Source organism: Marmota flaviventris, chromosome 13 (genome assembly GCF_047511675.1).
Source record: "Marmota flaviventris isolate mMarFla1 chromosome 13, mMarFla1.hap1, whole genome shotgun sequence".
Lineage (NCBI taxonomy): Eukaryota > Metazoa > Chordata > Mammalia > Rodentia > Sciuridae > Marmota > Marmota flaviventris.
The window spans coordinates 2,352,200-2,362,855 of record NC_092510.1 but is presented as its reverse complement, the minus strand read 5'-3'; the positions used below and the strand labels follow the sequence as shown (position 1 = coordinate 2,362,855).

General features: G+C 37.8%; 1 pseudogene; it reads right to left on the bottom strand.

Annotated features, from left to right (window-relative positions):
- Nucleotides 1-8,167: 8,167 nt before the first annotated feature.
- LOC139701546 (TNF receptor-associated factor 4-like) lies at nucleotides 8,168-9,771 on the bottom strand (annotated as a pseudogene).
- Between the last annotated feature and the right edge of the window lie 885 nt (nucleotides 9,772-10,656).

Below are 10,656 nucleotides of genomic sequence, written 5' to 3'. Positions count from 1 at the left end.
CTTCATTTAATTATGGTGTATTATTGAAAATAGACTAGAATTATATTAACCTGTGTAAATGTTTTAGAATGTCTAGGGCTAACTGGGTGGTAAACTCAAATTTTGAAAATGGGTGACTCCTTCTAAGTTAAAGGTGATGAATTGTCTCTTTAAGTCTCTCTATGAAAGCAGTAAAAATTTTTAAAGGGTAAATAAATTATTTTTTAAGCATTTTCCCTATTTAATACCAATATGTCCCAGGGAATTTACTGTTCTCCAGACTGTCAGACTTGTCCCTATTGTGTGTTACTGGGACATGGTTAAGATAAATCTTTTATAAAACTGTTTTTGAGATGACCATCTATTTTAAGGTTTAGATAAGTAATATATATTTGACATAAATTTTGAAAGATACAATATATGGGTTTGCATTTTTTGAAACTCTCTTTTAATTTCTTTTGGTCTATATTAAGTTTGAGATGTTTCCTTCAATTTTAGTTACCAGTAGGCAAATTTAAAAGGCCCTCTTTATTAATAGTAATTGATGCTAGTTATGAAGATGAGACATCTTTTATTAATCACTGTAAATTTTTTGTATATAGAATAGAAGATTTATTTTGATATTATATGTAATTTGACAATTTTAAAGGAACCCTCAATCTCTTTTTGAAAGAAGGTTTCAAAATATCTTTATCTCTTAGAATATTATCCTTTGAATAGGTGCCTCTTGATTGTCTTCTAGAAAATATGATTCAGGTAACTTTTCAGTGTTGGAAGTAGTATATACATATTACCATATTTTTATGGATAATAGGTCCTGTCAGAGAACTTATATAATGCTAATGAATTTCCAACAAATTTTGTAATTTTTGTTGATTAAAACTAACATGGGAATTTAATTTGCAAAGCATCAGTCCTAATAAAATGTTCTCCCATATCTTACAATATCCAACAAACAGAGGTAATACACAAGAATCAGCAGTGACTTTGAATTAATCAAATTAGTCTTCAAGGAGAATTGTCAAAATTGTAATCTAAGTCAGTCATTTACTATATTTAGGGTTTAATCAAAACATGATTTTTTATTAAAATTAACCCATCTCAAACAGTAAGAATCATTAGGCAATAAAGTCATTCCTTAAAGAAAATAAACTTAACATTTTAATAGGTCTTTATTATGTCAAAATATGTTAAAAATCTTAGCTTATATCAGCATAATAAAATCAGGGAAATAAACTGAAATATCCTTGAATTACTCAGTTTATATTTTTATAATCTGCCCAGTTATCTGTTTCTCAATTGTTTTAACTTTCTGCATTATCTGCAGAGATAATGATATAGATTTTTCTAATTAGGAAAATAATTTTATTATTAAAATTTAGAATATAAAGATCTTGTTTTAATCAAAGATGATTTATTTCTTCTCTGTGGAAGTATCTTCTTTTCCCTTTAGAATTCTTACTGGTTATATTATGGAGTAATTTTTGAAAATCTTAGAATATAAACAAATTATTGTACATTGATAAAGAGAAATAAAATACAGTTAAATTTTAATTAAAATAAAGCCCTTAGATATTTTTGTAGGAATAATTACATTTGTTTTTCAACTTATAAAGTTTGTTCAATGATTTGAAAATTAAAAGTCACTTGATTATCTCTTGAAAGTAAGTTTATAATAAAATACATTTATCTTAAGACATTTGAGTCCATTACAATTTTCTTTGGATTAGTAGTGCACTTTTTATATATTTGTGAGGTCACATAATAAGATCTTTGTGCATACATTTACTTGTTTTTCTAATTATATAGTCAGTGATGAAAATACATTTTTTTTGCTCATCACAGGGCATGGCTGGCTTTATTTTTTGTGGTGAACAAATGCTTTCTTTTAACCTCCAAAATTGAAAGTAAAATACAAAGAAACATATGTTTGATGCCTCTCATCAATAAAAAATTATTTAGTAACAACCATATAGAGGAAAATGAAAGATCCTAAAGGAAGCTGTTGAGGGATAAAAAACAATCAAGTTGTTTAGTCTTGAGAGCAAGTCAGGCTTAGGGATGCAATGTAGAAACCTGTGGAATTAAATTTTGCCTAAAAAATACATTTTGTTAGCATTTACAGGTGGGAATTCATAAAAATGTAGGCTCTATGTAGTTTCAGTAGCAGGTCTGTGTGAAACTGAAAATACAGGTTAGTGACCGGAGGCAAGATCAGATGTCCTGGTTGAATGACAGGGGAAAGACCAATGGGAAGCACCCCAAAATGGGAAAGGAGGAACCAGGAAGACTAATTGGCTAGTCACGCTTCTTGCTGTTACCGTGGTGATGGAAACAGCTTGGAGCTTGTTGCTCATCTTCTGGGGAAAAGGCTTCAAGAGCAGGTTTCATTCCATTTGATTTGTTTGTATTTATCTGACTAGTGTGCAGTGGCTTGCTTTGTCTTAACCACCTGTTCTTGCAGTGTGTGTTGTCTTGTTCTTTGTATTTTTGCTTGCAGCACATGGGCACTTTAAAGTGAGTTTTAATGGCAGATGCCAGTGTTACTATCAGATCTTAGGGCAGTTTGCATTTGGTATCCAGGCCAGGTTGTTTAAAGGTTAAAAGCACTGCTGGTTGTGGGTCTAGTTACAGACCCCATAGGAAAAGCAGCTAAACTCTTTTGTCCACAGAGGCTGGGTTACAACCATTCTGATAGGAAAGGACAAGAATGTAGTAAAAAGGTTTAATATAAATTGTTAGAGAACCTTTATAAAACAGCAAAATAACTAAAAAATAAATTCCCTCTCAAGAAGTAGAAAATCTTTCTTATAAAGTCTCATCATAAATAATCATAATAATCATAATCTTAATCATAATTCTTTTTTTTCTCTTACACTTTCCAAGCATTGATTTCTAGCATATAAAACCCTAAAATCTTTACCTATTTTTTTAAATGTAAAGATTCACAAAAACAATCCAAAAAAAGTCCATAGAAGCTATTTTCTCATGGGAGAGGACTGAACTTAACAACATATTCTATTAATAATATTAATAATACTTTAAATTTTTTAAGGTCTCTAACATTGCAATTTTTTTATCTTTCTAAAGATAAAATATTCCTAGATATTTTTAAAAAGTTTAACATCACAGATTTTTCTTCTAATTTACTTACTTTCTACAATTGTGTACAAAATACTCTGAAACCTTAAGTGCACTTAACTTATGAAGAGATTCCAAACTCATTAAATTTCTAGAATGTACCCTGAAGACCCAGTATGGGCCACCAATTGTCAGGTCTAAGGACTAAACACTAAAGGTGACTCTAGGTGAACTGGGCTGCATGAAACAACCACACAGAGACAGAGAAATACATTTTTCTTTGCATCCTGTGATGGCTTCTTTGAACTATGGGGGTCCATGGATAGAGAGAGAGGAGTATGTGCTTAATCCTTTTATTGGGAAGAAGCCATTCAAATGAGGGAATGGGTAGGGTTACAAAGGAATAGGTGAGTGTAGCTCAATGCCCTTGGTTATGACTACACCTGAACACCAGCCTTGCTATCATAGCTGGGAGAATGTCCAAGTCAACAAGAAATGTATTCACTGGTCAGAGCCTTGTGCTTCAGTAATGGAAGGTGTGGTCATTAAGAGAATTTCTTCAGAGTAGAATGCTTGTTTCACATGTGTGGGGCACTGGGTTCAATCCTCAGCACCACATAAACAAATAAAAGGTAGTGCATCCATTTACAAATAAAAATATTTTAAAAATAATTTTCTTCTAGCTACCTAATAAGATTTGATGGGTATTCAGCAGATAATTTGTGTAAGTAACAGTGCTGGAACACATTAAATACAGTTTTGTCTGATGTTATAAACAGAGCTGTTGATGAAAAGAGTAATTGATATTTGGCATTGGGGCAGCCCCACATTTTTTTCTCCATTTTTTAAATAACATAACCCTTCCAGCTGTGGGAGATCAATTTTTGGTCTTTAGTAGTAACTGACACTATCAACCAGAATCATGGATCAGGGACTGTGAATCAATTCTGTCCCAATAGGTGGACACACCCATGGCTAGTTTTGAGCTTCCCCTATATTAGTTAGCCAAAGTTAACAGCAATGACATTTCCTTTTACAGAGACTAAAGTGAGAAGGAGAGAGTACTCTTGGACTGAAATCCAAGGTTCTCACATCACCCGCTCTTGGCTAAGCTACAATCTACAGAAGCTACAGAAATTACCTCCAAGAGAAGCCATAGCCTGTGTAGCTTTTGTGATAGAATTGAGTACAATAAAGAGAACAAATCTGAAAATTCAAGCTTTACTTGAATGAGAAAAGTGAAGAAATGGACTAAAATGGTAGAATAACTGAGGACCCACAGTTATTGAGGGAAGTTACAATCACCTCAGTGCAAAGAAACATGGCTCCCTCACAGGCAGGAGGCCTCTTTACCCTGTCTTCATGCCCGATTATCAAAATCCCATGGTCATGAATTCCTTCCTTTCTTCTTAATTTTCTTTCCTCTATCTGTTTTTTCTCCTACCTATTAACTCCTTTCGTTTCATTCTAGAAGTAGTTGTCCCAATCCAGTCTCCATGTTTTCTTCTCACAACCAAAGCATTTAGAATTTAAATCTCACTGTGAGGTATATAAATTGATAATGGGTGTCTTACTCTGAGCTGTTTTTTTTTTTTTTTTTTTTTAGAGACACATGTGATATCATCAATTGGTTTGTTATGATTAGTACCCACATTAAAAACCTGGGATCACTTACCTTGGAAAATGAAAACTGCAATCAAAATTTTTATTCAGATGGTGCTTGTTTATAACTGAGAATGAAAAAAAAAAAGTTTTCTCTTTTCCACTGGGTACTCCCTCTCTGTCTACAGTAAGACAGGTATTCTCAAACTAAGATTTCCAATCTACTGAGATGAGCTAAAGCTATTGGACCCATATAACCTCATCCTGAAAGCCTCAGCTCCAAATCTGGATAGAGGGGAAACAGAGAAGGCTCCTGGGTAGGTGCTAGAGGAAGACATTTTCAAGTCTATTACTACATCTTATCCAGGACACTGATATTTATTCCCAACATGCTACAAAATTTACTTGAATTAAAACTTATTCCAAAAAAAACTTATTCCATGTTTTATAGAATTACCTTTGTTATTTCTATAATGTATAACATGAAAATATTATCTTTTATAATTAAATTATCTTACAGAATTGTTTCATCATGATGACTCACAAGTAATAGAAATTCAAATGGCCAGTATATCTAGACTTATATAATTATCTAGAACTTGAGATGTTCAGGGCTGAGGTTGTATCTCAGTGGCAGAGTGCTTGCCTAGCACCTGTGAGGCACTGGGTTTGATCCTCAGCACCACATAAAAATAAATAAATAAAATAAAAGCATTCTGTCCATCAAAAAGATGTTCAAAGTACTTATTCATAGTGTGAAATGGTGAATTCAATAACAAAACATATGAGAGCAGATTCAGAAAATATTCTTATTTTATAAACTGAATTGTACAGAAACTCTGGGTAGAAAAATAGTGTGGTCCATATGAAGTGTGTTGTGTATAGAAAAGAAAATGACATGCATGTAGGGCACCACTGAAGTTTCAATGCACTAGCAGCATGTTGGACAATCAGATCAAGATAAAATCCAGCATGTAGTATGTTTTAGCAAATCAAGTGCTTCTGTGTTAGAGTCTGTAAACAAGTCAAAATAACACCTGGCATTTAGTCAGGGGAATGTTAGAGTTCATAAACAAGTCTGGATGGTGCCTGGCAAAATGCCAGAGGGAGTGGTTTGAGAAGTAACAAAAGCAAGCCATTAAGTGTGGAGATTCCTGATTGGTTGACTGATGTATCTAGTTTATGTTAATTAGATAGGCTGTGTGGAATGTATAAATACTGCTCCTGTCCTGCAATAAACGGCTCCTACTCCTGCTGTATCAACGTGCACAAGTTATTCGTCACCCCCCGGTTATTTTGCCCAGCCAGCCAGACTGCGGCACTTCTGTTGTTTTGTTATGAAGTGTTGATATGTGACCTCAGGCTTTATACATGTTGGGCTACACCCCCTTCTCCTGAAAAATATAGTTTTATTGGAATGCCAACATGCATTAAGTTATTATATTTTGCAGATTTTAGGCTATGACTGCATCAAACTTCTGGTCCACACAGCCTAAAATCTTCATGATGTGGTCCTATGAAGAAATATTTTGGAAAATCCATTGATATAATTTTAATACAACCAAATATATTGACAGGTTTTTGGAACATGGATCCCTATGTGCAATCCCCAGCAGCATTCTAGTTAATTTGGGAGTCAAATATTTCAGCACTTATCCACTGGCAATAAAAATCAAAATATAATTATGAGTAAAATTGAGGTAACCAGATAGAGTGTGAGTGTGGCATGAAGATTCTTTCTGCATCTTGGCAAGTTTTTAGAAATATTAGAATAAAATAAATTTAAGATGTGTTATCACACTCAGTGTTTTATTTTATTTTTATTAGTTCATTTAATCATTTCAACAAAATCTAGAATTGAGCAGAATTCATTCCCATGTAGCTAAGAAACTTGCCAAATGCAAGCCCAAGTGTATTGCCAGAAACGGAGATACATTTCCAAATATTTCTGGAGTTTTAAAAAAATCTTGGGCCTGGAATTGTAGCTCAGTAGAGCATATAGGTAGCATGAACAAGGATACCCAGCACCAGGGGAAAAAGAGAAATTCAGCTCTGTCCTAGACCAGCTGAAAGAGTACTGATAATTCACTAATGTTCCTTGCTGGTAAAGTATGGGTCACTTCAGGTGGCCACTGAGGCCTATATGAAGGATGGATAAAAAAGTTGAAGTGCCTTGTATCTCTCTCTTTTTTTTCTTTTAGTTGTAGACCTTTGTTTTCTTTATGTTGCCGACAATCAAACCCAGTGTCTCACACAAGCACTCTACACCCATTGTCTCACACAAGCGCTCTACTACTGAGCCACAACCCTAGCTTGCCTTGTACATCCTGAAGAGCCCTCTATTCAGTCCCCAGGTGTAGGCTTGCTTCAGTTAGGTTAACATTTGTTAAGCACTTAGAACATGTGTCAGGAACATGTATTGCCTCATTAATTTCAATAAGGCCCACTTAAGACAGGTCATTTTACTATGATGTAAAAGTTAATTTAACTTGACTGCTATAAGGAAAGAAATATTTTGCATAAATTTCTTTGCAGTGTCTGTAACCAGAAAGTACTACATGAATGGCAGTTGTCAGCAGGAGCCAGGCTTAATGGTACAAATCAGGAGAAAGAGGATCACAGTTAAAGGCTACTCTCAGCAACTGAGAACCTTCTGAATAATAATAAAAAAAAAAAAAAAAAAACAGGGAGTGCCCCTGGGTTCAATTCCCAGTACCAGAGGCCTGGGGCTGGGACTTGCTTATGACATAGCATTGGATTTTTGGTGAGTAAAGGAGTGGGGATCTCAGCCTTATCCTGCACCTTTCCCATTTAACCACCAGGAGGCAGCGACAGGTCCTTTCCAAAACCTGCTGTGGTTCCCCCTGGTGCCCACTAGAGGGCGACCCAGCAGGGCAGCTGATCTTGGGGTCATAGTGTCAGCACTTCTTCTCTCAGTGGTCCTTTGCATAGTTAGCCCCAACCTCCCAGGGCCTTAACTAACTTGGAGTAGACAGGCCGGAACCAAGTTAATAAATACAATTCAGGATTTATTAAAAATCAGGGCTCCCCTGTTGTGCCTTCCTGGTGCTAAGGAAATAAAAAACCAGAAGGCACAAAGCTGGAGAAAGAAAAATCAATCTCAAGACAGATTTTTTAACTACCCCTCCCTTTCCCAACCCCTTCCCCTATGGCTCTTGGGACATAGCACCTGAGCAGGTACCTCAGTCCAGGAAGAATGTGGCCGGCACCAAGGAATATCTGTCCTGCCCAGGAGGGCAGACAGGCCCTGGGATCACTTGTTTTCAGCCCTTGATAACCCAGAGACCTGCTCCTAGCAGGGGCCAGGCTGAGGCACCAATTGGAGGCACCTGAGGGTGGTGGTGGTAGTGGGAGAACAGCATAACAACCCAGGCAGCATAAGCAGCTGAAAGGGGGTCCAGCCCCCTCTCCAGTTCAACCAGTAGCCTGATAAGTCATGTCTCATCCATCCCCCCTTCTCCCCTTGAGCCTGCCTGTTCTGCATTCAGCTGAGGATCTTCCTGGGCAGTTCGAAAGAGGTACAGATGAAAACTGCATCCCATTGCACATAGTTTCCCTTTCGGATATCCTGGTGGGAGATGAACTTGTGGTATCCAAAGCCCAGAGAACTCTCATCCAAGGAACTTCACCATGTGCCTGGCTTTTGGAAATTTTTCCAGATTGAGTCAGAGTGGAAAGTCTCAATGACATGCTATGGCTTAGCAAGACCTGGGTTGCTCTGATCTAGCAGGGAGAACGTGACACGATGGGCAAAAGACCTCTCAAGGAGATTGTCAAAGGTGCCTGGTAGCACACGAATGTACAGAGAGAGATGTGTGCCCTCACCACTGCCATTGCCAATGAGGAGTGCAGACACCTGTAGCTTGTAACCATACTTATGTGTATAGAAGGCTGGGCTGAAGCACTCGAGGTTGGGCTTGGCCTCTTGTAGCCTCTGCCCATAGCTGCCAATCTTCCAGATGAGCACGCCATGACTGCCTACTAATAGTTCCTCCAGCTCTCGTCACAGCTCCTGCAGCTCCTGCCACTGCCAGCTCACCAGGGCACACATCATAGCCAGAGGTGGCTTCACACTCCCCTCTATGTGCAGCGTCATTGCCAGCTTAGGGCACTGTTGGAAAAGCCCCAGGCAATGAGGGAATGGAGGACAGTTACCAAAAGGGAAGACTCAGGGGTAGCAGGCGCCCAACTCTGCATGAGGAAGACAGGGTGCTAGGAAGAACCTGCAGCTGAACAGGAAGGGGAAGGACCTCAAATAACTAAACTGCCAGGAAACCTAGTCTTCATCTAGGACTTCGTGGGCTAAAGAGTGGTTGACAGGAAGAAGGGGCATCTCACCCTGTGCCTGCAACCGGAGTCTTTGAACTGGCATAGCACCAAGGCAGTCCTACCGCTGTCCGTCAGATGATTTGGCAGATCCTCCTGAGCCACAGTGCCCATGCCACATTGGTTAGGGCAGGGCACAGGCAGCCTTGGGCACTGGTACTGGTGACTCTGTACCTATTGACTTCCTTTGTGGAATAGGTGCACTTGGGGCACTCAGAAGTGGCATGTTGGGCCAGTAGTCCCCGCATCATTCAGGCACCACGCTTGTTCTAACAGTACACACTCTCTTGGGGGCACATACCCTCATGGCTCTCAAAGGCTTCCCCACTGAAATCACAGCCACAGAACTCGCACTTGAGGCGTCGCTTGGGGCAGTCGTGTGGCAAGAGTGCAGGCAGATCACGGTGATTCAGCTTGGCAGGACAGCGATTGGTGCAGGGAACTACATTGAAGCTGCAGGTATTCAGGTGTCTATGTAAATGACGAAGTGGCCCACTCCAGCAGCAGCCATCCTCACTGTGGATGCAGTGGATGGGCAGGCCTAGCATCTGGACCTCCAGCTCTGGGTCTGGGTAGATCTTGGCATAGTCCAGTGGAGGTTGGTCCTCAGGGAATTTGAAGACTCCTTCACTGAGGAACTCCTGCATGTAGGTGTCGCAGAAGCGGTGGCCTTAGGTAGACTTCCTTTGTGCAATAGGTGCACATAGGGCACAGCAGCCCCCGCTTGGGCTTCTCCAGGAACTTGTAGTGGAAGCCGGGCATGGCGGGAGAGTGGTGGGCCAGGCAAGTGGGGCTGGGCACGTGGTGGCCCCTGGAGGCATGAACTGGCAGGCCCGCCCAAAGCCACTAAGTGTTTTAAATATGCTTTATATTTGAAATAGTAATACTCTATAAATCTTTCTTCATTTAAAAAATGATTGCATACTACATTATTTTACAGATATAAAAACAGAATTCTTAAAGAGTATTTGGACTATTTCTAATTCATAAGAAAATTCTATAATGAATATTCTTTACATATACATATGTAATATATCAGTATAAATCTTTTTGTATATGAATATGTACATGCAAAAACAGGATATATACAAAAGAGTCTTCTTGCATGTTTTCTGTATGAAATATGCACATTTGGGGCTGGGGTTGTGGCTCAGTGGCAGAGCACTTGCCTAGCATGTGTGAGGCACTGGGTTTGATTCCCCAGATATTTGTTTATTCTTAAGTGGAGGATAACTCTAGATCCTAGAAGTTGTCCACCATACATCAGTACCATACATCAATAAAGAGCCATTAGCAACTAAAAAAGTATTAAGAAGAAAAAATATACACATTTTTATTATATATATATATATATATATATATATATATATATATATATATATATTATATATATTATATATATTATATATAATATATATAATATATATATATATATATATATATATATATATATATATAATTATATATATATAATTATATATTATATATATATAATTCTCCTTAACATGAAAACCCCAAATGCAATAATGACAACAATCACAAATACTGGTCAGACATTTCTCCTCTAACAGAGAACAGAGCTTCTAGGATAAATGGCTAATTACAGGTCTGGAACAAGAAAATAAATGATGTGCTTGAAACATCTTG